Raw genomic sequence first — 27,267 nt, forward strand, 5'->3', positions numbered from 1 at the left:
ACCTCCACACAGCATGGCACTTAATCCTTACAACTATATTTACCCATAAAGAAACTGAAGGTCAGAGAGGTTAAGTTATGTGCCCAAGGCCACACAGGTGCAAAAACAGAAGCTGAAACCAAGGAGTTTTTGTTCCAAAGCTCTGGCTCCCTGCCACTCTACTCAACTGCCTCCAAGTCTATGTGAACACAGTAAAGCCAGACTCTCCTACGGTCCCTATATGATAAAACCGGCATGGGAAATTCAGAAAAACTCCGATTTCCTCTTCAACCTTCCACACCACACAAGGCTGTGAATGAATCCAAGCTCCTCATATCAGACGGGACTAGTGTAGCCCGCAGTGACAGAACACAACCCAACTGGCTTAAGCCAGGTATTTAAATAGCTTACAGAACTCAAAAATCTGATTCTGAGCCCAGCAGATCCTAAGACCTTGGTCACCCTCACTGCATCTCAGCTTTGCTTCTCTCTAGGTGGCTTCATCTGAAGGGGGCTCTCCCTTGGTGACAATAACAGACAAGAGCAGCTCCAGCTTATGTCTTACCTGCTTAGACACCTCAGCTGGAAAAATGCCTTTTACACTGGATCCAGAGAAAGTTCTGGCCAGGGACCTCACCGGTCAAGTCTGGGCCATGTGCCAGCCTCTAGAGAGTGGATGTGGTCAACCCCACTTGACCACATGGTCTAAAGGTGGGAGTAGAGCACCCCTAAAGGAAAATGAAATGCTGTTATCGAAGGAAGAACTGGATAGGAGGGTAGGGAAAACAGGTTTCAAGAGCCCACAGAATTTTCTAATCCCTGCAATTTAGACCCAATAGGATCACAATGGCTTCACTTTTTCCACAAACTTCTAGGCCTCTCCTCACTCTCTAGGCAGTGATAATTTGAGATACTCCTTAATAAGAATTACCAGCCAAAAAAAAAAAAAGTCTCCCTTTGGTTTCATGTACTTTAACATAAGAAACAAACTGAGAAAAGTCCCAAGAGAAGTGGAGTCCTTGATTTCATGGAAATATCAAATAACATACCTAATTAGTTGATAATTTAGTAAGAAAGTAACAAACATGGAAGATGAGAAAATGATTTAGCTTAATAAAGTTCTGGGGCCAATGAGAATGAGCAAAGTTGGAAGACAGGAAGAAAGGGACAATTATTTTGCAAATTGAGGTATCAGAGAAGGAAGAACCAGTCAAGGCTGGTTGGATGTTTCAAGAAAGCTGAAATCCATCAACTTAATCAAGATGTCTGTGTGAAAATTGCTGAGCTGTCAAGTATGCTGCTGTTCTCAAGATGGCAGGTTACAGAACCAGCCAAGACAGGCGCCGGGGTGGCTCAGTCGTTACGCGTCTGCCTTCGGCTCAGGTCGTGGTCCCAGGGTCCTGGGATCGAGCCCCGCATCGGGCTCCCTGCTCAGTGGGGAGCCTGCTTCTCCTTCTTCTGCTGTTTGCTGCTCCCCCTGCTTGCGCTCTCTCTCTGTGTCAAATAAATAAAATCTTGCCAAGGAGGCAAGATTTTGCAATGCTAACTGGCTCCTCCATTGCCATGACAACAGCACATGTAGAGAATAGTGATGCTGATAATGTCATAATCTAATTATTTTTCTCTTCCACCTCTGTTTTTCAGTGCTTAAGATGATGTCCATAAAGTGTCTTTGTTTACTTTATTCCACACAGATTTTCCTTCCTTTGGTGAAAACCGTAGATGCTATTCTATATAGCAGTTGGTTCAAAGGTAAGAAGTTATTTAGAGAAATTTGTAGATGGTAGAGGAAAAAAATACTTTGTCCATGATTGAGCTAGTGACACTTTGTCATTTAGGGACAACTATCCACCTGCATAGGAAAAGCATCTCAGTGGGCTCGGTCCTCCACGGAGCACTCAACACTGTGGGTGCACACATCCTCTTAAGATCTGCTGGTTTAAATTTTTTTTCAAGATGCTACAACAAACAAAGGTCCTATTAGTTCGATCACAATTATCCTCATCTTTGAAATCCTGAAAACAGTTACTGCTTATTAAGAGCTTGCTTGCTGTGTGCCAGCCATCATGCCAAACACTTCTTGTGTCCCATTTATCATATGAAACACTGAGGCGTGGAGGAAAACTGAGGCTCAAATTCCTTGAGCAAGGGAACAAATCTAGGGAGGAGCAGAACCAAGATTCGCACATGGGGCTGGTCATCCTGGTTAGCGCCCCACATTAATGGAGACAAACCAGAGATTAAACGCATACCAGGACCAATGAGCCTTGCAATGTTCTAAGACCAGAGAGTTCATTCTTGTCCTTTGCCACTGAAGTGATTCCTCCAAAAGGGGGCTGAGCAAAAGAATGTTCTTTAGCTACTAAAAGTCCAACTCGTGATGTGCACGGATGATAACCCTCATCACCTTCCTTAAATGCGGAGCCTAGCATATGATTATTTTATATTCACCAAATTCTATTGATGGATAATTTAATACATTGACTGCACATGCTGTGCAAGATACTGAGCTCATAACTTCAGTGGGAGAACCCTTACGAGTTAAAGTGAGGTCATTGTTTCTGAGAGCTTACAATATGGAGCAGGGTAGGAGAGGACAAAGAAGCTCAGAGGAACTGTCTACAAGAAAACAAGCCATCATTGGAACAACATAAAGGAGCTATAAACCAAGTGTTACAAGGGTTCAAAGACAGAGAGGAATCCCATCCATTTGTGGAAAGGCTTCACTAAGGATATACCATTTGATGGGGCCCTTAGAGGAGGCAGTTAGTTAGGTTTTAATGGGATGCCTGGAGACCAGCAAAGGGGAATCAAGGCCCCACACCAGGAAAGTTAGCGACCTGCCCTGGCAGCATCCCACAAACACGGCCACAAAGAAGCCACAAGAAGCCAGATCAAACCAGACAGGTCCAAGACAAGCAAGGTCAGAGACCCTGACCAAATAAGGAAGAAAAGGCTCAAAACCTTGCTCCCAAAGAAATCCCCTCCAAATAATAAATATCGCACCCCTTAGTTAACAACTGTCAGTACAAGACAGAGACCCAAACCGTGGGCACAGCTCTCCCTTGAGCTCTCCGGCTCTCCCAGCTCGAGAGTATACTCTTGCTCACTTTAATAAACCCTTCACTTGTGCCACTGGAACATGGTCTGGTCTGTCCTTGAATTCTTTTCTCGAGACAGACTAAGACCCTCCTGTGACGTTACCCCCACCCCCCAGCCACCCCAGCTGGGCAGAGGCCTCAGGCCCCCAAGGTCTCAGTCCACCCAGGAACATTTGCGATCTGACAAGATGTCACCATGCACAGAGGAAAGGAAAAGAGGGTGTATCAGACAGAAAGAACAGCATCAGGAAGGGCAAGCAACAGCATGAATGTGTGGTCGGACACACACACTCACGTGGTGAATGAAATACTCTCGTCTGAGGGGAGGTAAATGTGTGCACGAGGAGTGACGGCATGCAAAGTTAAAGGGGGGATTGCAGAGTCTGGCTTGATCTCTTGGCCAAGCTGAAACACTGGGCTGGGTGTGCCAGGCGATAGGGAAGACTACAGACCCGTGAGCAGGGAGAAGTCAGGGTGGATAAAATAAACAGTTCAATTGGAATGGATGCAATCAGGTTGTTATGACAACACCAACATTTAGGCCAGTGCTACTCAAACTTTAAAGTGCCTAAGAATCACCAGAGGGCTTGTTAAAATGCAGATTTGCATTCAGTATCCCAGACAGGGAACCTGAGGTTCTTCATTTGTAACAAGCTCCCCCATAAGGCCCATACGGCTTACTTTGAAACCAGCACTCAAAAACCTCAGACTCTACAAAACAACATGGAAGACATCCTTGGGCATTTGCCTTCACTGTTACTCCCACTGGATTCTCTGCCCAGGTACTTGTTCATTGTTTTGCATTTTCACCTGAACAGCTGAAATTTCCACCTGCGGCTCTTCCTGTCCCCGCATTTTTTTAACTCTTTAAATACCATCTTGAAGAATAGGAAAAAGCAAGCAGATGAAATGAGGTCACTTAAGCAATTTGTGGTTTCAGCTGAAGCTTTGTGTTATCATAAAAGGGAAGCAGAAAACATGTGGATGTATAAATAGAGGTGTAGAACACAAGTTCACAGAAATTTATTCTCTCACTGTATAAGGATGAGCTCACATTTAGAACGCAGGCTCTAAGCTGGTTGCCTTCGTGAGAAGTGGGATACTGGTTTCGCTGAGGACAACTGGAGCAATTTAGGTCTTTCTGGCACTTGCTGTGGACCAGATGCTGGGGCATTGGCCTCTGAGCAAATTAAACTGAAGACATTTAATAGCAACCTAAATCTTAATGGCTGAAAGAGGAAATGCAGCAGAGGATTTGAAACTAGGTCAAGGAGGAACCTCTGGTAAACCTCCCAAGATGGCTGACTTTTCCAACATTATAATTCTTCCTATCATTTTCAAAAGGAAAGCGTGTCTTCCCAAATGGTATCCTTCCTAAGCCCAAAACAAGATAAGGAAGCAGTCACACCTGGAGAGATGTAGGGACAAAAGTCCAAGCCAGCTGCGCACCCTTACCTCTGCACCACCAAACTTCCGTCCCCACCTCGTGTGTATAGTTACGCTGCCTCCTGGCCATGGGGAGCAATGGAGGCAGAAGCAAACTGACCCAGCATGAGAAATATCCATAAGGACACAGATTAATCCCCAGTCTGAGGTCACTAGAATTCAATCCATTTTAGATGGTTACTTGACTGAGCAGATGGTGGCAGTGTCCATGCATAAGCCCCGGTCAGTTTCTTGACCCACGTCCACTCACACCACGGAAGAGATGAGCTGCCTGCAGCCGGCAGTCTAAAGCAAGACTGGAGGAGGTGTCACCACGGCTTTCTAAAATCCTACTGGCGTTCTCTTGTGATGGTGTTCGTTCCCTTGAGAGTAAAGAAATAGAACTCTGCCTATCTCACTTGAATATTTCCTTCAAGGGAACTTAATGGTTGTCACAAAAAGGAAGTATCACCAAGGGAAAGAGCAGTCATTCCTATGTCAGGCGAAAACATGTGGGACTAGACACTACTGAAGCTCTGGGCGTTTTTACGGAAACTGTGTTTGTGGCAGACGCTGTGTGAGACCCCCAGTCCTTTTGAGAATCACTGCGCCACCAAGGTAAGGAGTCCTGAGCAGTAATTCCAGTAGGATCAGCAATGTTCAGGCCAGGAGACCCACTCTGGGGTGAAAACTACCAATCCCCAGATTGTCCTGGGACCCATCTCGAACAAAAAGTTCCGTAAAAACGGAAAAGATAATCAGGAAGCCAGTCAGACCTTCCTCAAAAGTGAAGCTGGAAAAAGTGGAGAGAATCAACAGTGGGGAAGGAAGCAAGAAGATACAAAGATAAGAGAAGCCCAGACGAGCAGACCCACAGGAAAGGCAGAGCACCGTGGGAAGAGACAGTGTATCCTGTTGCTCAGGTGCTCAGAGACTGGAGGGAGGGTGGCCCAAACAGCCATCTGACCCCTCCCAGGCTTTGTGAGACCCACCCTTACAAGCCCCGCTACTCTCTTTTATGGAGCTTAATGATTAAACTCTTCATGAGTCTCCCCAAGACACAGCTATCAGCTGACATTCCCACTGGCAACACTTGAGTCTCCAATCCTCCAACCTCTGTTACTGAAAGAGATCAAATGCTAATGTCACCAGCTAGACCCCAAGACCTGGCCTTTATTGCCCACCGGCTCATACTCACCAACCTTTGTCCCACTCTTTTCCCTAAGCTCTTCTTCCAGTTTACCTCTTAACTCAGGCAAATGGAAGCGAAACGGCCCCTCTAGCCATAGCACCCGCCCTGACAAGCACTCCAGCTGGCCTAGACCACCCAGACCAGTTTGAGCTTACCCCCTGCCCGCTCCTGCGCAGACAGACCACGGACGACCTCTAAAATGACCCACGGCTACCGTCACCTCATTTAAAATACTGAAATCTCCACCCAAGGAGGAGCCACAGCCTCATTTACATAAGATACACTATATGGATTGGGATGTTTCCTTAAGACACATGCGTGACCTCATGCCCACCTCTACATATGCTGACAAGGCTTCGTTATCTAAATATTCATCCTAACTCCCAATAAAAGGAGCCCATCCACCCTTGCTCCGGGAGTCATGGTTTTGGAAATTATTCCCTGTGATCTCCTTATTTGCTGCAAATAAAGTTTTCTTTGTGGGACAACTCAATCCGGGGCAGTTTCTGACTCACCAAGGAGCCAACCTGAGTTGGTTCTGTTACACTAACTAACCAGATATAGAAAGAAAGGAAGAAAAGATGGGAGGGAGAGAAGGGAGAAAAGACAGAGATGTAAATCCTGAAAGGAAAATTTCAAGAACTTGAAAGTTCTTGCAAGTTTCAAGAACTTGTTCGTGGGCAGATGTTCTACCAACATTTCTGTCAGGCAAGACCCTTGCATGCCAGAGATAACCAGCAATTATTTGAAAACCAAGAAGAAAAAGGTGCAGGTATGTTATTATTTTTATAGTCATTCCAAAATATTTTTATCATATTTTTAATAAATTTCATCATTACTTTCAAGGTATCCAAAATCCTTCTTTGGTCTTCTCAGTCTCCTTTGAACTCACAGATCCGTTTTATTCTATTTTGCCATGTCTTGTCATCCAGAGAAAAGGAAAGCTCTTTCAGAAAAAAAGACACCACCCCTCCCACCCTCAAAACTCTGAAAATGAGAAAAAGATACAAATACACATTTAGTTTCATGCCTCAACCCTCTTTCCCACTCAATCCATCCCCATATTGGGAGCTCCAGGCAGATTTTTTTTTTCAGAACCTCAGAGGTATGACTGCACTAAGAGAGGAAATAAAAGAAAGGATTGGGGTGCCTGGGTGACTCAGTCGTTAAGCGTCTGCCTTCTGCTCAGGTCATGATCCCAGGGTCCTGGGATCGAGCCCCACATCGGGCTCCCTGCTCACCGGGGAGCCTGCTTCTCCCTCATCCCACTCCCCCTGCTTGTGTTCCCTCTCTCGCTTCTCTCTCTCTGTAAAATAAATAAAAATCTTTTTTTAAAAAAAAGAAAGGATAAAAAGTTCTCTCAATACCCAAGATTATTTCCAGTTCAAAAATAGGAATTTTTTTTATAAAACTTTCTTGCTTGCTTGCTTGCTTGCTTTCTCTCTCTCTCTCTTTCTCTTTCTTTCTCTCTTTCTTTCTCTCTTTCTCCTTTTTTTTTCTTTTTCTTTTTTCCACTCCATGACAGCTCCCCCTGCTCTTCAAAACTTCTACTGCCATCATTTGAATGCGGGCTGCATCACTGGTGAGCACTGTCACTGAAATCCCTTTAGTGGGTTGTTGGAAGCAGAAAATCCTCCAGAGTCTCAGCACAACAGTCTCTGGCTACTGTGAGTGTGGACATCACCATGGCAACAAAAGCAGGTAAAGAGCAGTGTTATTATTCCCTGATGGGGTGAGGCTACAGAAAGGGCCTTGAGTTCCCAAAACTCATCCTCTCCAACATCCGTTAGGCCTCTCACCATCTCCTGCTGCAGGAAGTCACCCTCACCTGCCTAAGGTCCAGACTACATTCAACACACCGGAAAATACTCTATATAAAATAGACACATCAGTGAGTCACTGGCTACTCATCAGAGCATGGCTACAACACTATAAAGGCCTATAACACAGAGCCCTAGCGGAAAGGAGGCGGCTAAGGATTTGAAATCATTTTCCCAAATGCGAAGCTTTCATTCCTTCAAGTAAATAAATACAAAGTTGAAAGACCCTAGATTTTGTGCGGCATAGCATTCTGTTCTTAAGATTTCTCAGTATTTTTGGGGGGGTGCCTGGGTGGCTCAGTTGTTAAGCGTCAGCCTTCAGCTCAGGTCGTGATCCCCAGGGTCCTGGGATCGAGCCCCGCATCGGGCTCCCTGCTCGGCGGGAAGCCTGCTTCTCCCTCTCCCACTCCCCCTGCTTGTGTTCCAGCTCTCGCTGTCTCTCTCTCTGTCAAATAAATAAAAAAATCTTAAAAAAAAAAAAAGATTTCTCAATATTTTTAATTATTATCAAAATTCTAAAGACCACTAGAGTTTCTTGTTATTAATAAAGAATGGACTGCAGTTAGGCAGAAGAGAACAGTGCCCACCTTTTGTGAGGAAATCTGAAAATCAGTGACACAGTTGGCTTCCTTTATAAAAGTTATACTCTCTGCCTCAGAGAAAGTAAAAATTCCTAAATTGGCAAATTTCACGGAAAGAGATAATTAGTTCTTTTCATTCAAACTTCTAGCTTGCTATGACACAGTATGTCACCATGTTAAACACCTAGCTGTGTAACCATGGTCAGGTTAACAACTTACTAAGTTAGGAGAGCTGAGTAATGGTGGTCAAATTACTCATCTCTCCAGATGGGAGAGCTGTGCTAGAACTATAGTATTACCACTAACTCACAGTATGACCATGAGCAAATCAATCCTCACACCTCATTCCCCAACCCCCAATGTCAAATGAAGGTTACATGCTTGCTTTCCTATTTAGCTCGAGGCCATGCTCCTCAGCATTTTGTTCTTTAGGGTCATAACTGTAGACAATAGTCACCCTGGATGCGCTGCCAAAGGTCAAGATGGCTCACGGAAGGGCTGAGCAGGTGAGACTGCAGCTTATGCTCAGTACCCGCCAAGTGCCACTAAGTCCTTCTCTTGCTGATACCAGATTTATCAGTATGGTAGGCAGCCTCTGAGATAGTTCCCTGTAACTCCCAGCCTCCTGGTATTCACACCATTGCACAGTTCTCTCCCCTTAGGTGTGGGCTGGACTAAGTGACTCTCTTCTAACAAATAGAATATAGTAAAAGTTGTGAGATATCACTTCTGAGACTACATGATAAAAAACCTGATGGTGTCTTGCTCATTCCCTCTTGCTCTCTGTTTTACTCACTCTGATGAAATCAGCGAAGGATGTCCACAGGGAAATGAACTGAGGCAGGTGCCCAGCCAACAGCTAGCAAAGAATTAAGACCTTCAAATCCTCTAAGGAACTGAGTCCTGTCAACGAGCATGTGAGTGAGCTTGGAAGTGAAATCTTCTGCTTTTCAGTTGAGCCTTCAGACGAGACCACTGCTCTGGCCAACATTTTGACTGCAGCCTTTTCAGAGACTGTGAGACCATGAGGCCTATGCGTCTAGCTAAGCAATGACTGGATGCCTGACCCACAGAAACTCAGCTTATAAGGGGGTGTTGTTTTAAGCCACTTATTTTGGGGATAATTGTCAGGTGCCACAATAGCTAGCTAATAACCAGTATGGTCAGAAATCATGATACAATATTTTCAGTGAAGTGGTGGTTTTTAAATGTTTATGTCTCAATCCACTCTAATGGTTATAACTCAATTTACTGAGGTATTGAGCCTCGACTGGCATTTTTTAATGAAACAGAATGAAATGAAATGGAATGGAATATAAAAGTATATCAGAACTCCTAAGTGTTGAAGATAAATATTGTCTTGAGAAACTTTTATTTCAGAAATACATTTTATACATTAGGTCATGATATAAAATGTATTTGTTAATATGAATTGAGCCAAAAATGTTTGAAAGACACAGTCCTAAAGGGCAACTGTAGAAATCAAATGAGAAAATAAATTGAACTCTTGCTGTGGTCTGAATGTCTGGGTCTTCCCAAAATTCACAAGTTGGAATCCTAATGCAATGTGATATCAGAAAATCACATGGATGGAGCCCTCATGAATGGGATTATTGCTCCGATAAAAGAGATCCCCCCTCCTCCACCACCACCAACCAGAGCTGGTCCTGGTCCCTTCTACCATGTGAGGACACAATGAGAAGTCTGTAACCTGGATGACCATCTTCACCCAAACATGCTGGTGCCAGAATTCTAGCCTCCAGAACTGTGAGAAATACATTTTTTTCTTATTTATCAGCCACTTAGTCTGTGGCATTTTGTTATAGCTACCCAAATGGATTAAGACAACTCCTTTCCCCTCTGCCTGGCCAAAATGTTAAGGCTTGGCTCAAGTCTTTCCCATCTCTAGAGCCTTCTGTCACCACTCCAGCTCAGTGGCTTTCTTCACTCCTTCTTGGGATGTAAGGCTTATAAGAATCCGGTGTCAATGGCAATAAATTATATTAATTTGAGGTGTTATTTAGTGTTGAGCATGGGGTATTTCTCCTGAAATAATGGCACGATTCTTGATAGCAAGGGCTGTGATTTCACTTCTGTGTGTCCTCCACAGTATATAGTATGGCAAGTGTAAAACGTGTGAAGAAGAGGTTTTTGGATCACCTTTGATGATGGAGGTTTATCACGGAAGAGCACAGGAATGCAGAATAGCCCCACAATTGTCTCCTTGTGTCAGGCTGAAGAACGGTCCCGATCCCAAAGAGATCCATATTCTAATCCCTGGAACCTGGAAATATTACTTTATACGGAAATAAGATCTTTCCATATGAGATTAAGTTAAGGATCTTGAGATGAGGAGATTATCCTATTTTATAAGAGTGAGTCCTAAATGCAATCATGTATATTCTTATATATAGGAGGCAGAGGGACTCACGGCACAGATGAAGAGAAGATCACTGGGGCCTCAGAGACAGAGATTAGAGTAATGTGGGTCCAAACCAAAAAATGCTGGTAGGCACCAGAGACCAGAAGAAGAAACAGGTTCTCCCCTAGAGCCTCCAGAGGGAGCATAGGCCCAGCGCCAATACCTTGCTTTTGACCTAATGGTACTGGTTTTTATTCCAAAACTAAGAGAGAATAAATTTCTATTATTTTATGCCACCTAGTTTGTGGTAATTTGTTACCGTAGCCACCAGAAATTTATACACTCGATACCATTTTTACCTCTGTGCCCAGCATAACCAATATCATGATGTGCAGCAGGCTTTATTACTCTCAACAATGTTTCTTCAGGAAACATTCCTATTTATTCAGGAATTTTCAGGAAAATAACCTAAAAGGCAGTGGCCAACTTTCTTCCCAAGGAGAAGATTAGGCTGGGCTGGTTGGTGCCACTAAGTATGGAATATCTCTAGTAGGCAGTGCTCTTGACAAATTATCTTGAAGGCAACCGGACTTCCACATATCCACACCATTTGTGGTAACTCTGGGGTCATGCCAGTCTTGATCAGGTTACCTGGAAGCAGAGTCTAAGACAGGCAGTCTCATTCAAATAATTTGTTGAGGGATGCTGTCAGGATAAGGGGAATAAGAGAAGAAGAGCAGGTGGGGCAAGACCAGATGTGGTCTCAGCCAGAGATGAGCTTCAGTCTGATCCTATGGAAAGTCGTTGCACCACAAAGTTGGTCCCACCTGGAGGCAAGGGGGCCAGTCTTTGTATCCCCACCCTGCCACTCAACGATCGAGAGATGGGAAGATGGGAGGAGAAATTAGGACCTCCCAGGCAGAGAGCAAATCGTTCCATGGGCTTGTTACAAATAAAATCACACCTGCAAGGCATTATGTCAACAGTTAATGAGTGTACGAATTATAGGATATTATTAGGACAAATTCAGATGGCCCGTAAAATACTAGCACAAAGGCACTCCATGAGTCTGAACTCTGGGTTCCCTTAGCCGGTGGTACAGGGTGGCAGCCTAGTAAATCTCAATCAGGCTGCAGAAACAAACCTGACCTTCAGTAAAGTTGGGATGACACTCAGCTCGAAGAAAGCCTTTACAAGGCATTACATAAAGGTGGCAACATGTTCCTACAGGCCAGTGGAAGGACCTCTTCATAGCAGGTGATGTCTACGCACTAAGGGAAGGAGGATCAGCAGGCGTTTGGGATCACGCTGGGATCCTTGCTTGAGCCCAGGATGAAAAGCATGATCCAAACACGGCCTAGATGGAACCAGCGCCATCTTGTTGGTTCTGACAGGCAGAAAGGGTGAAACAGCAAAGTATCCAAAGAGGTGTGAATCCTCCCCTTCATGTGGGGAAATGTGTGACCTGCAAAGACTTGCTTTTGATCATTTAAATCCAACACTTCTGAACAGGTCCTTGAAACTCAGAAAACGCCTTGTGAATTTTCAAAGCATTTCTGAGACATGCTAGACTGCCACACTGCTGAAGTCAGCCAGGTGCAAGAGCCCAGTGGAGATGGGGGCAGTGAAAGAGGGGGGCCACGGCCACAGGGGCCCTCCCCCCGGCCCCCCCACCCCCGCCCCCTCAGCTCGGTCCTCAACCAGCATTTTCCAGACCAATGCCTGGATCTTATGCCTGGGTAAAACAGGTAAGAGAGAGTGGCGCCTGGGTGGCTCAGTCGGTTAAGCATCTGCCTTCAGCTCAGGTCATGATCCCAGGGTCCTGGGATCGAGCCCCACATCGGGCTCCCTGCTCAGTGGGGAGCCTGCTTCTCCCTCTGCCTCTCCCCCTGCTCGTGCTCTCTCTTTCTCTCTCTGTCAAATAAATAAATAAGATCTTTAAAGAAAAAAAAAACAACAGATGAGAGAGAAGAGGAAACAGAGACAGAGAGAATGAAACAGCCCTGCAGACTCTTTTTATGACATTTCAAAACAGCAAAATACCAAAAGGCAGCCACCAAGCTACTTTTTCACAAATGAAAGCCATTTGAATTAAAGAAAAAAAAAAAGCAAATGATGTCGGAATAACAGGCAGTCCTTTAAGTTGAAGAGATTTCATTTCAGGAAAAACTCATTACGTTACACTTACTTTTTTCATTTTACCTCAAATCAGTATTTTAGGTACCTCAAAGCCAGGATTTGAGACTTCAGCCCATTGAAGCTCCCTCCTTCCCATACACATTGACAAGGGCTGGGCCCCTTCCGGCCCAACACAAATGAAGAACAAATGAAATACCTGCCCCAAATAAAAGATGTGCAAAGTCATTGAAACTCTTCAACCAACCATTCCCAAATAAAGTTTTATTTACTACCCTAGGGAATTTCTCCTTATCTTAATAGGGCTGCCAGAAAAAGTTCCAATAACCCAGAACAAATTAAAGTTTAGCTCTTATATCCCATGTTATTATTTAATACTTTAAAAAATAAAGATGATATTAACATTAATTGAGTGCCTGACTGTATGTCAGAGATCTGTGCCAAGACATAGGGATACATATATGCACTTTCCCTATATTTAAAAATTCAAATATTATTTACATATAATAAAATTTAGACTTTTTTTTACAGCGACATTCTAGGAATTAGACGAATACATACATTGTGTCTCTGTCACCACAATGAAGATATAGAACAGTTTCATTTGCTCCAAAATCTCTCCTTTGTAGTCAACCCTTAACCTTGGCCCCAATCCCTGAAAACCACTGATCTGTTTTCTGTCCCCACAGTTCTGCCCTTTCCAGAATGTCCATATAATAATTCTCCAGATTTCCATATGAAAAGAATCATAAAGTAGATAGCCTTTTGAGTCTGTTCTCTTGAACTTAGCATAGGACACCTGACATTGTTCTGTTGTACATATCAGCAGTCCCTTCCTTGTTACTGCCCAGTATGACACACTCTGTTCATCTGTTCATCAATCAAGGCACTGTTGGGTTGTTTTCTTTTAGGGGGAAGAAAGACTAAAAAAAAAAAAAAACTGCTATAAACACTCAAATACTTTTTTGTGTGAATCTAAGTTTTATTTCTCTTGGGTAAATACCTAGGAGGGGGATATTTGAGTCTGAAGGTAAGAGTATGCTTAAAAAAAAAAAAAAAAGAAAGAAACTACCAAACTATTTTCCAAAATGACTCTCATTTTTCATTCCCAACAGTGATGCATGAGAGTTATAGTTGCTCTGTATCTCTGCTAGCACTTGATATTGTCAATTCTTATGCATATATATGTTTATATACATTTGTATCTCTCATATATATCTTATATATGTATATCTCTCTCATTACATAGTTTCTATATATATTGAATATTTCATATACACAGAGATAGAACACAGAAAGAGAGGGAGAAAGACTTTTTAGTAAATATATAGAGATATTTTCTGTGGTTTTTAACTTTTTTTAATTAAAAGTCACATAACATTAAATTAACAATTTTCACCATTTCAATGTATACATTTCAGTGGTTTCTGGTATATTCATAATGTTGTGCTACCATCACCACTATGTGATTCCAGAATATTAGACAGTGATGATGATTAATTTTATGTGTCATGTTGACTGGACCATGGGTACCAAGACAGTTACTCAAACAAACATTATTCTGGGTCTTTCCTTTCCTTTCCTTTCCTTTCCCTTTCCCTTTCCCTTCCCCTTCCCCTTCCCTTCCCTTCCCTTCCCTTCCTTCCTCTCTCCCTTCCTTCCTTCTTTCCTTCTTTTTATTCTGGGTGTTTCTATGAGGATATTTTTGAATGGAAATCCATGGTAAGAGAACTCCTTAAATATTTTAAAAACTCTATCCAGTGGATCTGGACAGATGTGAGAGGAAAGGGCAGAAAGAGCCATATAAAATACTCACAGCACAACGTGATGAATTAAGAGGTTACAGTCATTGGAGCACCGCCTGCACCTCAAAGCAGAAATGTGTAGCACTGAGATTCTAAAAGAAAGCATTGCAAAGATGGAAGGAGAGCCAGGAAGGACATGCATAGACTGAGACTAGACCTGGGCTAAATTCTGCTCTCATGGGAGAGTATCTCCCAGAAGAGATTACCCAACTCACGTAGAAGTTAAACAAGATTTGTATAAAATAAGGGGTGTTTTTGACAGACCCAGAACATATTGATGTGCTGTTTTTCATGACTGGATAGCCCACAACACAAGATCCAGAGGAGTGTGATTGAAAACAAATGTCTGGACCAGAAGGAAAAGAACATGTGAAAAGAAGGCAGGCTCTTAATTGCTGCAAATAATCTGAGGAAGAAGGGGAGAAGTTTGAGAAAGATAGTCAACTGTCAGGGATCCACTGAAGCCTCCCAGAGTAGAAGGGAAGACACAAGGAAGGGGGACACGGGAGGCAGAGTCAGGATGGCAGCGAGAGGTCGGAGAAGAAATGCTACTCAAGTCTGGATAGCCAAGAGCTAGAGAGGGCCTGGAGGTGCACCCAGCAGGGGCACATCTGGTGTCTAAGCCCCAGGGACACGAGCAGTTAAAATCCACAAAAGCATCCACAAATAGTAACAAAGGAAAGTCTTACAGAAAAAGAGGTGAGTGGAGGCTCCTGGAGGAACTGTATTAGTCCGGGTCCTCCAGAGAAACAGAACCAATAGGATATGGAGAGACATATATCTCCGAGGCGATTTATTCTAGAAATTGGCTCAAGGGCTTATGGAGGCCAAGAAGTCTCGTAATCTGCTATCTGCAAGTTGGAGAAGTGGAAAACAAGGTGGTGTCATTCAGTCCAAGTCCTTGAAACAGGAGCAAAGACAACCAGGGCAGGAGAAGACGGATGTCTCAGCTCAAGCAGGGAAATAGCCAGTTGGCCCTTCCACCACCTTTTTAGTCTATGATTTAGGCCCTCAACCAACTGGATGCTGCCCACCCACATCAGGGAGGGTCATCCGCTTCACTGCTCCACTCAGCTCACCAAGTCAGACGCTAATGTCTTACAGAACACCCTCACAGACACACCCAGAAATAATGCTTTACCAGCTGTGTGGGCATCTCTTAGCCAAGCTGACACATAAAATTTACCATCACAGGGCTACTCAGAAAGTCAGAGTGAGAAGTTTACGACCGAAGTTATGTTAACCTTATTCTTGCTCTTTATTTATATACTGCCTTTCCACCAAAGAGTAGAATGGAAGAAGGCAGTCCAATCCTAATTTTCTTCCCCCTCTTTCTAGACAAGTAAATGCTAAACAGAAAAGTGACACACACACAAAAGGGTAGAGACGTCCTTTGTGTTAAAGGGGGTCAGAGGACCTCTTTGTTCAGAGCAACCTGGCCCCAGGGATAAGCACAATGACAGGACTGGCTAGGTAAGGTCTCACTGATAAAATGAATTACTGCAAGATAAAGGAGCAGACATGAAGTGTTCCAAGTACTACCTACATGTCCCAAATTAATGAAATAAAATTAAAAAGCAGGGGCGCCTGGGTGGCTCAGTTGGTTAAGCGACTGCCTTCGGCTCAGGTCATGATCCTGGAGTCCCAGGATCGAGTCCCGCATCAGGCTCCCTGCTCAGCAAGGAACCTGCTTCTCCCTCTGACCCTCCCCCCTCTCATGTGCTCTCTCTCTCGTTCTCTCTGTCTCAAAAAAATAAAAAAAAATAAAAATAAAATTAAAAAGCAAAAGCAAAGCAAGTTCTGGCTTTGGACTCCATATGCAGGAGCCATTACCCCAGCAACAGAAAACTCAAAACGGGAAACAACCTGATTGGCTGGTATCAGAGACACAGTGGCTTTTGCCAAGTGCTGCCTCAGTGTGATTCCTGGCCTCTCACACAGACCTTCTCTTCATAGGTCCCTCAACTATGGGAATCACCACTGACCTGATAAAGGAAAGAATCGGGCTTCTGCTTTGCCCCGTTTGCAGCAGGAGAGGATACTAAGCAGATGGGGTCATCTAAGTAACGTTATTAGACAACATTCCTCTTCCTAGATTCTAAGACCTAAAACACTTGTCATTCTGTCCGCCAAACCAGAATTAGTTACTCTAATGGGTCACAATAACAGACTTTATTATATGAGTTTGTCAGGGAAGAAAACATAATAAGGTAATATTACCTTCTCCCTTTTTAATTTATCCACAGCCTGGCAGTTTGGGGGCAGCTATATTTCATCTTGAACCATGTCCAGGTGCATCTATAACAAAAGGAGACTCTTGGGGAAAATGTTTCCTCCTTCTTTTATCTGAAGTCCCCCCGCGTGTTAAGGTCAACTTTCCTCATGAAGACCGCGTTGTCCATTTTGTGGCTAGGGTGACCATATAATTTATTATCAAACAGGGACACTGGATGTAAAAGAGGGACAGTGGCCATACACAGATTCCAGGCAAACGTGGTCACCATCTGGATGTCATTTCCTCGATGACTTTGCTGTGTTAATGACTCGTTTTATCAGCTTCATGCATTATTAATTATTCTTTCAAGTCTGAGTTCTGAGTCAAGTCTTCCTGGTTGAAAATCACGGAGACACCTTAAACTAGCTGAAGCCAAAACACAAAGCGGGAGAAGATTTATTTTAAGCACTTGCGCAGTCCCGTGGACTCCGAGAGCAGAGAGTACAGCACGTCTCATGAGCCGCTTGTGTATCCAGGGACTGGGACAGCACCGGGAGCCAGGATGATGTGCACCAGTCAGTGGTCTAACGATTCTCCAATCTCCACTTCTCTCTACTCACCTATTTAAGTCTTCTCTTTATCCAAGACTACAAATAAGATAGCTTCTGGGATACCATGGGGCGCAAAATGCCTGGACTCAGAATGATACCTCCATGCACTCTGGCCACTTGGTGTCCTAATTTTTCAGTTCCTCATGCTCAGCTATGCAAGACACTTGAGGTTTTATTACTCACTGACTTCTTTTCACATAGTTTCTTAACTGCGTTTCTCTTTCCCAAAGGGACATCTGGAAATGCCTATTGGCAGAGGGATTTAATGTGGTTGATGGGGGTGGTGGCGGGAGAGACGTGCTACTCATTCCTCACTGCAGGGACAGCTCCATACAATGAACTGCCCGAACCCCAACCCTTCTCACTCTCCTCTTCCTCCTTCCCCCAAATGCCAGTCGAGCTCCCACTGAGAGATGCTGAAACGTGGCGTGCTGCCTGCAGGAGCCTGGGTGGCTGAGTGTGAAACAGGTCACTGGATTGAGATGAAGCACAATGCTCTGGGGTTCGTTAGCCGGGTGTGACTGCAGAGATGACCTTCAGTGGTACTAGATGGAAAAATAAAAACCACAGTAGAAGAGATTGTTGTTGCATGTGCCTTTATATACTAGCTAAAGGTCACTAAGACACATTTGTGGTTCTGGCTACACTAACTGGGGGCCACTGTCACAAAACATGGCTTAACAGCATTAAACATGACGTCACTCACACACCCTCAGGTCACGGCAACCGTCTTCAGAAAGCGAATGTGAAAATCCCCCAGATTAAAGCGAGTGTCCCTTGTGTGCTGACAAGCTGCGGGCTGCTAAAATAGCCTCTTTGGGTCCCTGGGATATTTCAGTCAATCTTATCAAAGCATTCTTAAATGCCAGAAGCTTCTATCACCTGCTATTTCCCACATTGATTTTAGGGGACATTTGGTCCATAAACCACAAGAATCTTTGAGCCTCAGAATCTAGACCTGGTTGAACTGGCTTGGTTAGGAGGTCTGCAATTACTTCCCAGATGGGATTTTGGGCTTTTCATGTCATAGATTCTTAAGCTGGGGAGCTATGAAGCCAGAGCTGTAATGGGAGCTTGGAGCCTTGGAGTATCCCTCCCACCTCCAGACACGCTGCCAGTCTTCCTGCCCTGTGCTGTCACTTGGCCACCGCATGGTCACGAGGGGGAAGCCTGGCTCCCCACCCCCTGCTCCACTCCCCCACACCCCTTGCCCCACTTCCGAGCTCATCCCTTGAAGATGATTTCAAACTGCTCCTATCTAGTGTCAGAAGACAGAGAGGAGGTTTACAAAGATCTCTTCCAGGGCTATCTAATAGCTTTCCTGAATGACAGAGGAAAAAAGAAATCCTGAGGTACAAAAATAAAACTCAGCAGCATCATCCAACTTCACAGAAAAAGAGCTTCTCTTTCCCTCTTCATTATTAACGAAGTCAAAAAACAGTCCGAAGTTTCAATCCAGGAAGCACCAAGGGCAAATGCGGTAAACCACCTCTATCAGGCTCAGGGTGAACGCCTTCCACGGCAGGCAGCTCAGTGTGGGAGCATCTGGCCGGCCAGCCAGGTGTGGGCTTGCTGTGGACGCGGGGCCAAGCCTGACGCAGGAGGATGGCAGCTCACGGGCACATTGCCTCAGGCAGAATTCCCAGTCAAGAACCACAGACAGATGCACGCGGTGCCTAGACTTTTCTGGACTATAATTGTTAGCGTCTTCCTCCTCTCAACCTGATGAGCACTCTTATTTTCCTGGAACACTGAATTAAACTGTTTTTATCTTTATCCTGTGAACTCACGTCATTTGAATGACAATTGCAGTCATTAGTATTAATTGGTTCATTGAACAAATGAGATCTTTCTGCATGAGGGTTGAGAATAAAAAGCATGGTGGGCATTCAAGTTTATTTCAGCTGATGTCGTGTCTTGTTTTTAGCTTTCCATTCTTTCTCTTTGAGTCAGATATCAGGAAAGGGTTTGTTTTTTTTTAATTACTTTAATTTAAAAAGTCTAATATTAAATGAATGGTGTGTGTGAAATCCTAAGCCCATAAAAGGAAATCTAGTGATGGCTGCTCAGCTGGCTCATGATGCAGTAACATGAGCTAAAATCGGAGCTTGACATATATATGACACACAAACACATAATTTAAATGCACAGATAATTGTTCCAGACACGGCATCTCTGTTCAGAGAGAGTTACCCCAGTCCCTCCTCAGGAGGTCTTGACTACCCAGGATGAGGAGACATTGGTTGAACTTCTCCCATTCTGCTGTTCATAACTGCTGACCAGCAGTAATGGGATGACTGGCTGATACTGGGTTAGAATCTAGCTATAGAATAGAGGAGTGAAAGATTTTCAGGGTTCTTTGGGAGTGTAGTATGGACTCAAATCATTACTGGTTAAATATTTCCCCTACAAGCCTTCTACAGGAAGACCTCCATTCACACTGCTCTGCTGTCTTTGTTTTGATAATAAAAAATAGGGTCCAGAAGCAGAATTATGGCAAGGCAGAGTCAAGAAGATCACTTTTCAGGGGCGCCTGGGTGGCTCAGTCGTTAAGCGTCTGCCTTCGGCTCAGGTCATGATCCCGGGGTCCTGGGATCGAGCCCCGCATCGGGCTCCCTGTTCAGCGGGAAGCCTGCTTCTCCCTCTCCCACTCCCCCTGCTTGTGTTCCCTCTCTGGCTGTCTCTCTCTGTCAAATAAATAAATAAAATTTTTAAAAAAGAAGATCACTTTTCATAGGATAGCGTAGATCTGCAGAAGCCCTGGATTAAAAAGCTGGAGAAGGGGGAGAGGAGAAAAGAGAGTGTGGGGGAATCAGCTGGGGAGAGAATCCTTAAGATCAGTTTTTAGACCTTTTGTTGCTGTTTTCTGCTACCCATCTTTGCCACCTTATTTAAGATTTCAGGAGAGACAGCGTTTTTCTAAGGCTTTCTGGTTGGATTTTTGTTTTGAGATCAGTGTTGAGCACGGAGCCCAGATTTACTTCATGTCTATCTACATGGTAGCACAGATGGCAAGAGCCAGCCAAGTCAGAGCGAGGTTTTGCTGGGATGGGCTGAGGCAGGCAAAGGGACCGGGGGTGCTGGGAGGGGCGGCGTGTGGCCAGGCACCCAGGACACCCTCCCTCTCCTCGGTTGTGCCCTGGGGTAGCCCCACAGAGCTCCTTGGTTTTGGCCTTCCGCATGCCCTTGCTGTACCAAAGGAAGACCCAGGTAGTTGCCACCAGGGACTGGAGCGGCGGCAGCAGCTGGGAGGCTGGGTGGCGGTCCACCGGCTCGGGGCTGTCAGCACTGTGGGCCTGTCCACCCTCTCCACCCACATGCTCCTCATTAGGGCGTCAGGGCAAACCTGAGCCGTCCTCAGTCCCCTCCACTTTCTCCCAATGCCCCCCAACGTCCCAAGGACGACCTTGGGGTACGATCTGCAGGCAGAAGCACATTGCCCACTTCTCCCTTAAAGCCAGCCGCCGGCCAAATGCTCTTCTAGACTCGGCCTGTGAGGGGTGCGCCCTGGAACCCTGGGTAGAGGAAGTTGGCACTTGACGGCAAGTCTGGCTCCCTGCAGAGACAGATCCCTCGGGAATTCAGTGCCTCTGTGGTGCTTTTAGAAACAGTTCCTGGCTTGACTGAGGAAGAGAAACTTTTGTGGAAAATGCCTGCCACTCCTGTTCCTGGCAGATCTGCAAGCATTTTAATGGCACAGATGCGGCTCTGATTGCACACTCTACAAACACAGACAGAAACGTCGTCAGGACACTGGCTGTGGAGCGTGCCAGTTAGCAGACCAACGTGGCGGGGCTCAGACAAAGAGCAAAGGGTGATTTCTGAGCCCTGGAGAGGTGAGGACGTGCGCTCTCTCCAACACCCTGATGCCACCCCAACATTGTCATCTCCACCTTAAGGATAAAGTTGTTCCTCCTGCCCAGAGTATCTAAGGGCGCCTGGGAGACGCGAACTTACATTTATCCCAGAGTTATGGGTTGAATCATGTACTTCCAAAAGGATATGCTAAAGTCCTAACCCCAATGCCTCAGAATCTGACCTTGTATTTGGAAATATGTCTTTGCAGATGTAATTAGTTAAGGTGGAGTCTTCCTGGAGTAAGACGAGCTCTCAATCTAATGTGACAGTATGCTTCTAAGCCAAGAGAAGGTCACGTGAAGACACAGAGACATAAGGGACAGGACGGCTTTGGGTTGGGCAGAGGCACAGTGTGGAAGGCTGCAGCTACAAACCAGGGAATGCCAAGGTCAAACTGCCAGGAGCTACGAAGAGGCAAGTAATGATTCTCCTCCAAAGCCTCAGAGAGAGAGCATGGACCTGAGAGAGCATGGACCTGCTGACACCCTCATTTCAGACTTCCAGACTTCAAGAACACTGAGAAAATAAATTTATGTGTTGGAAGCCACCCAGTTTTAGTACTTGGTTCCAGCAGCCCTGGAAAATGAGCAGACCACATGACATTGGCTTGGTGAGTGGCACTCTGAGCCGGCCAACATGCAGAGGGTAGCTAAGGGAGGTCCCAAGCGAACGCCCCGTCAAGAGCACCAGGTAAAGAGCATGTACTACAGCAAACTATTTTTGTTGTTTTCTATCTGAAAATGCTTCTCTTCCATGGCCCTTGGATGGATCTGTAATCCCTTTTTCACAGACCAAAGGCGTCAACAGCTGTCACCACGTCCAGTAACAAACATGCTAACTCCTGGAGCCCCTGTCCTGTGACTGAGACTTGGCAGATAAGACAACAATCCTTGGGAATAAAAGCTCAATCTTGTCTATTTGGTCTCAATAAGGAAAGTTCAAATCCCTCCAGAAGAAAACAACCTACTCACCTGGCTGGGCCTAACAGCCTGGGAGGCTGGTCACACCGTCCTTGGGCTTTTAGCCACTCACTTCTGATTAGAGTCTGGGGCTGAATGAACATAACCTTAGCTTTCAGCCATGGCAGAGAGTGACCTTGGAGGCCTTGAGCTGTCTATGAAGAAAGTCAACTTGGCATCACTTTGGGGATTAAATGGAAGGGAAATTTGGCTGGAGAGCGTGGCAGGGCGGAGACGGTGTAATCTGGGCACGATAAGGCCACTACTTGAGCCAGAACAGGATAGTGAAGGTTAAGGGGACAGGGTAGCTTTCAGGGAAAGAAGCAACTTGAACATAAGGACAACAAGAAAGTTCCTAAGGACTGTGGCAAATGTCTGTGTGTGGTAATGGAATATTAAGGGAATTCGCCTCATTTCACCCAGGGGAGAAAGCGTTTATCTGACGGATTTTTAAAACACCTAGATCTCCAGGAATATCCAAGGCATCTCATAAAATCAAATATTATATAAAATAGGAGAATTAAGAATTAAAGAACAAAAAAGAGATTATATAAAAGAGACGAAGGGATAGAGGTTACAGGTACATGCATAAAAGGAAGTGTTACAATTGAATGCCAAGGCAAAAAGAAATTATCTCCATAGTTCTCCTTGTGTACAACGAACAAACTCATCTACAGACCTTTCCTAGAAGTGAGCGAGAACATTTTTATACCATTAATCTATATTTTTATGAAGAAATGATCATTACATATCTCCTTTTCTTGGTGCAGGGTGTTCATTTCTTCAAAACTGACTGCACCGCAATGAGGTTCAATTTAAAGTTTGCAAATGCGTTCCCTAATTTCTATGATTAGTATCCTATCCTTAAGAAATAAGTTTGTGCTAAGGAGCCCCATTAAAATATGCATGATTTTACAATAAATACATTCTCTCTTAACTACTGTCGGGTCTTAGAGCCACAGACCGAGCAATGGGTAGTAATTGAAAGACAATCAGGTCTTAATAGGGCAAGAAATGCAGATGATACCTTTAATCCTTCAGAGGTGTTATTATCTCCTGCAAATCCCAGAGAGTGGAGAAGTCTCCTTGCCATTATCAGATTTCTTTCAGTTTGGGATGGAAATAGATGCTGGAAGTCACTCACTGAAAAATACTGGTTTCTCTATCAGCGTGTTTGAAATCTGAGCTGTGTTGGTGATTGATTTGGTCCTTGAGCTAGGTGAAGCCTCGCTTTGGCTCTCCCGGAGTGCAGAGCTTCATTCTGAAATGCACTGGTGTGTTGCCCCTTATTCTGCTTTTGCACGTGTTCCCAGAAAACAGCAGGACCGCTCTCATGGACAGCTAAGATTCCTCCAAGTTCAAGATTTTGTTCCATTGACTCTTTTTTTCCGTCAGCAGTTTCAAAGGTTCTGAGTGGCGTTTCTTTTGTAATGGCATAACCAAAGATTGGAAGGCTGCCCAAGTACCTGATCAAAACAAAGCCTTCTCGCCACATCACCTGACTTCATGCGTCCCCCGCCACTCCCCTGCCCCTGCTTGTTCTTTGTGGCTTATGTTGTCATGTTTTCCAGAACCAACTGTTTCAACAATGGACAAAAGGACTGACTTGCAGGTTCAAAATGATTAACAGAATTAAAGACGCCCAGTTTATATGGAAATGAGAGATGCAGTGTTAATGCTGTCCCTCACTCTCCACACATGCACACACACTTATTAGCAAAGAAATATGGTGAACTGAAGAGTTAACCAAGTGACCAACTAAACATTTATAGGGGAAAAGACCTATTCCAATATTTAGTGGATAATGGTAATAATGGTCGGACCCCTCTGTAAGCCAGGCCTTGCAGACACTTTATGGCATTACCTACAGTGTCCTAACTAACTCTGCTAGGTGCCTACTGTTCAGTTCCTTGTGCCAGTGAGGAAAGGGAGGCTGTAAGAGGTTAAGTGACTGCCCAAGACTGCTCATCTATAAGTATTAAAACAAGAACGTGACCTTGCAGCTGTATTGTTTCTAAGCTATTCTTACTCTCTCTTTGGTAGCAAAGACACTGAGAGCGGTCGTCTAAATACAAAATAACTGACTTCCATAATACATGTATATGTTAATGATGTTCACTATAGCCACTTCTGAGTTAACTACAGCCTAATCACTGAGGCCTCTCTTCTGGGCAATAGTCAAATGGGATTTGCTAAACTCTCAACCCAGGTCAGTGTTTTCCCGCCAAACACTCTGCAGCCTGGTGAGCCTGCTTCTTCCTCTTCGTTCCTTCCTCCCCAGAGCAGGGCAGCATGAGAGTTTAGCCCCGCTGCCCATCTCTCTGTTCTTCCTGGGGTTTGCAAGCGAGGATGGCCAGCTCACTGACCCACAGAATCCTCAGCCTGGAAAATCCCACCCCTGATCTTCCACGGAACCAGCTCTCTGTGCACTCAAGCAATTGGAATTGCTCAGGGAACAGCAGGGACACAAAGACGAGCTGACCTAGGACATCAGAGGCCAACGTGGCTTCTCTTCGGCGGTTTCACGAGACTATTAGCAACAGTGCCCTCTGGTCCTGGAATAGCTGCGACTCACGGTGCAGTGTCAGTCCCCCATACCGCTCCCCTGAGAACTCTCCACACGACTGGAACCTCTGCTGTCCTTCTTTCTTTTCTGTTCTTCCTTCCCTTCCATTTCCATTCCTTGTCTCTTCCTTTTTTTTTTTTTTTAAATGAACTCCAGGTGCAGAGGAATGCCTTAGTCATAGGTCTTAGTTTGTGATATACTGTCCTCATGAACCCACATAAGGACGCTTTTCTTGTTTCATATAAATGTCCTTCCTCCTCCCTCCTCGGGTCCCCACGTTAATGTGCCTGATTTGCGTTACTTATGTACATGTTTGTGTTGGACACTGCTTCTTGTCTCCCTTACACACTAACAGAATTTGTAGTGGGCTGTTAGGCTGACGACAGCACCTAATTTTGGCAATGGGACACGGGCAGAAGTGATGTGTCAACTTCTAGGTTGCCCTATAGGCAGAAATGTGTACTTCTCCTTCCTCTTCTTCCTTCCCATGCCCCAACTGGGAGGGTGAGGGAGGAGATCAAGCAGCCTCAGAGGACCTGGACCTATAAGCCACAATGAGGTGGGAAAGCACAAGAATAGAAGCAGTTGGGTCCTCGGTGATTTTGAGTCACAGTACTCCCGTGGGCTGCCCGTCTGAATTTTTACAAGAGAAAAAAATGTATCTAGTTTAATGTATGATCATTTAGAGTGCTTCTGTTATAGCCATTCTAATTTCCTAAATAAATATAGCATCTTTGCAAAATACTCAGGGACACTTACTGTGTCTGTATATGTTTCACATTGTGGATGGTATTGTTCTCTTTCTTCAGCTTTGGTTTTTCACTCAGCACTATTTTTTAAAAATCTATACTTCTACCCTGAGCACATCTAGTTCCTGCTTCTAAGTACTGAAGAGCAGACCACTGTATGCCTCTACCATTTTCCCATATACTCCCCTAGCGACAGGCACCTAGAAGGTTTCCAACTTCTCCTTACCAGGAACACCACCATGACGGTGTCCTTGGTGATGTCCCTACAGAAACTTTAAAGGACTTTCTCTTGGGTCTATGTTGAGAAAACAATCCCTGGTCACAGAGCAGTCTCACGTTTGTTCCATTAAGTTCTGCCAAATCGCTTTCCAGAATGGCTTTACTGGTCTGCACGGCCATTAGCGATGTCTGAGGCCTCCTACGCCTCCACATCGTTGCCAATGTTTTATTTCAGTGTCTAATTTTTGCCAGTCTCCAACGACTCATTTTTGTTCGCAGTTCTATGATTATTAGTGTTTATGTAACTGTTCATATACTTATTAGCCATTTGGGTTTTTCCTTCTGTGCATTTCCTCTTTATACCCTTTTCCCACTTTGTGATATACTCATGACCCTAATTCTTGTTGGTTTTAGTCACTTCTAGTCATGATCCTTCAAGGCAGGAATCCCTAGCAACTTATTAGCCATTTAGTATTAGTTTCCACATTGGTCTGCAACCCCTATCAATTCGCACAGTTCGTACCCCCATCCCCCAGGGCCCCTGACATTCCCAATGTCACTGAGCTGCCTGCCAACTGCCAGATGTCCTCAGCTTCCAGTAACTTTGCTGGTGAGCCAACTCTCCCCTCACTCCCCCTCACTCCCTATTTTAGTCCCCAGATCTAAATACGGGCATCGGGTGGCGACCCTTTTCCTTTCCTGTACTCCTTTTTGCTTCCTCTGTAGTTAAGGAGCAGAGGGGAACAGGCTGGGATTTGGATTATGCAGCTAGAGGCTAATACTTAAGACTTCAACATTTGGAGGCTGGGCTGGGGCAGGATGGGGGGGGGGTATGGAAGGTATAGAGGGGCGGGGGGTGGCAGGCCCTGCAAGGTGGGGTCTAGGGATCCCCCCTCACGCTGGCCCGCCGCCCCCCAGGATGTGTTTCTCCTGATCCAGTGCCATAAGACCATCATCATCACAGAGGCGAAGGAGTGGAGCCCAGTGCTGAAGCTGAAGCGCATCGTTGAGGGCATCCTCAAGCGGTGCCCTGACATGCAGCTGCTCTACGGGGATGACCAGCTTCTGGATGGCGGCAGGGTGCTGGGAGAGTGTGGTTTCACCAGTGAGATTGGGCGGCCGCAGACCCCAGCCACTGAAGGGCTAGCCTCCCAGGCAGATGAAGTTTCCAGGCCCTGCACATGGAGCCCTGCCCCAGCCCACTTGAGCTGCCCGGTGTGATGACCCCACAGGACTCCAGGAGTGGTGTCAATGAACAGGGGGCGCGGTGAGAGGGCCCTGGGCCCACCCCCAGGAGACCCCTCCCCCAATAAGAGAGATTTGGGTGTCTGAGAAAAAGGATTTCAACATTTGGAAATGGAAATTTGGATGAAAATTTAAACGGGAACCTTGTAAGTTCCCTCTTGATTCTAAAGAGCCCCACTCTTCAGAGTACATGTGGAAATTTACAGAACTTTTCAAACCAAGAGTTTTCCATTAGCTCTATTTCCTATTTGCCACTTAGTTTTTACTGATCGTCTCACCAAAGGGCTATTCTCCCTCTGGATTTGTTAACACTTGCCTTCGGCTTAGCAAAGCCCACCACCATTTACAATAGGAGGCCACGGAAGTTGTCAACCCTGGATTTTTTTCTTTACGGCAACCTGGGAGAATGGCAGCCCACGAAAGCCAGTGTCAAAAATTTCATTT

General features: G+C 45.1%; 1 pseudogene; it reads left to right on the forward strand.

The window, feature by feature from the left end:
- Positions 1–234: 234 nt before the first annotated feature.
- LOC118017126 lies at positions 235–26,849 on the forward strand (annotated as a pseudogene).
- Positions 26,850–27,267: the final 418 nt, after the last annotated feature.

This window comes from Mirounga leonina, unplaced genomic scaffold (assembly GCF_011800145.1).
Source record: "Mirounga leonina isolate KUSES-001 unplaced genomic scaffold, KU_Mleo_1.0 Mir_168, whole genome shotgun sequence".
Lineage (NCBI taxonomy): Eukaryota > Metazoa > Chordata > Mammalia > Carnivora > Phocidae > Mirounga > Mirounga leonina.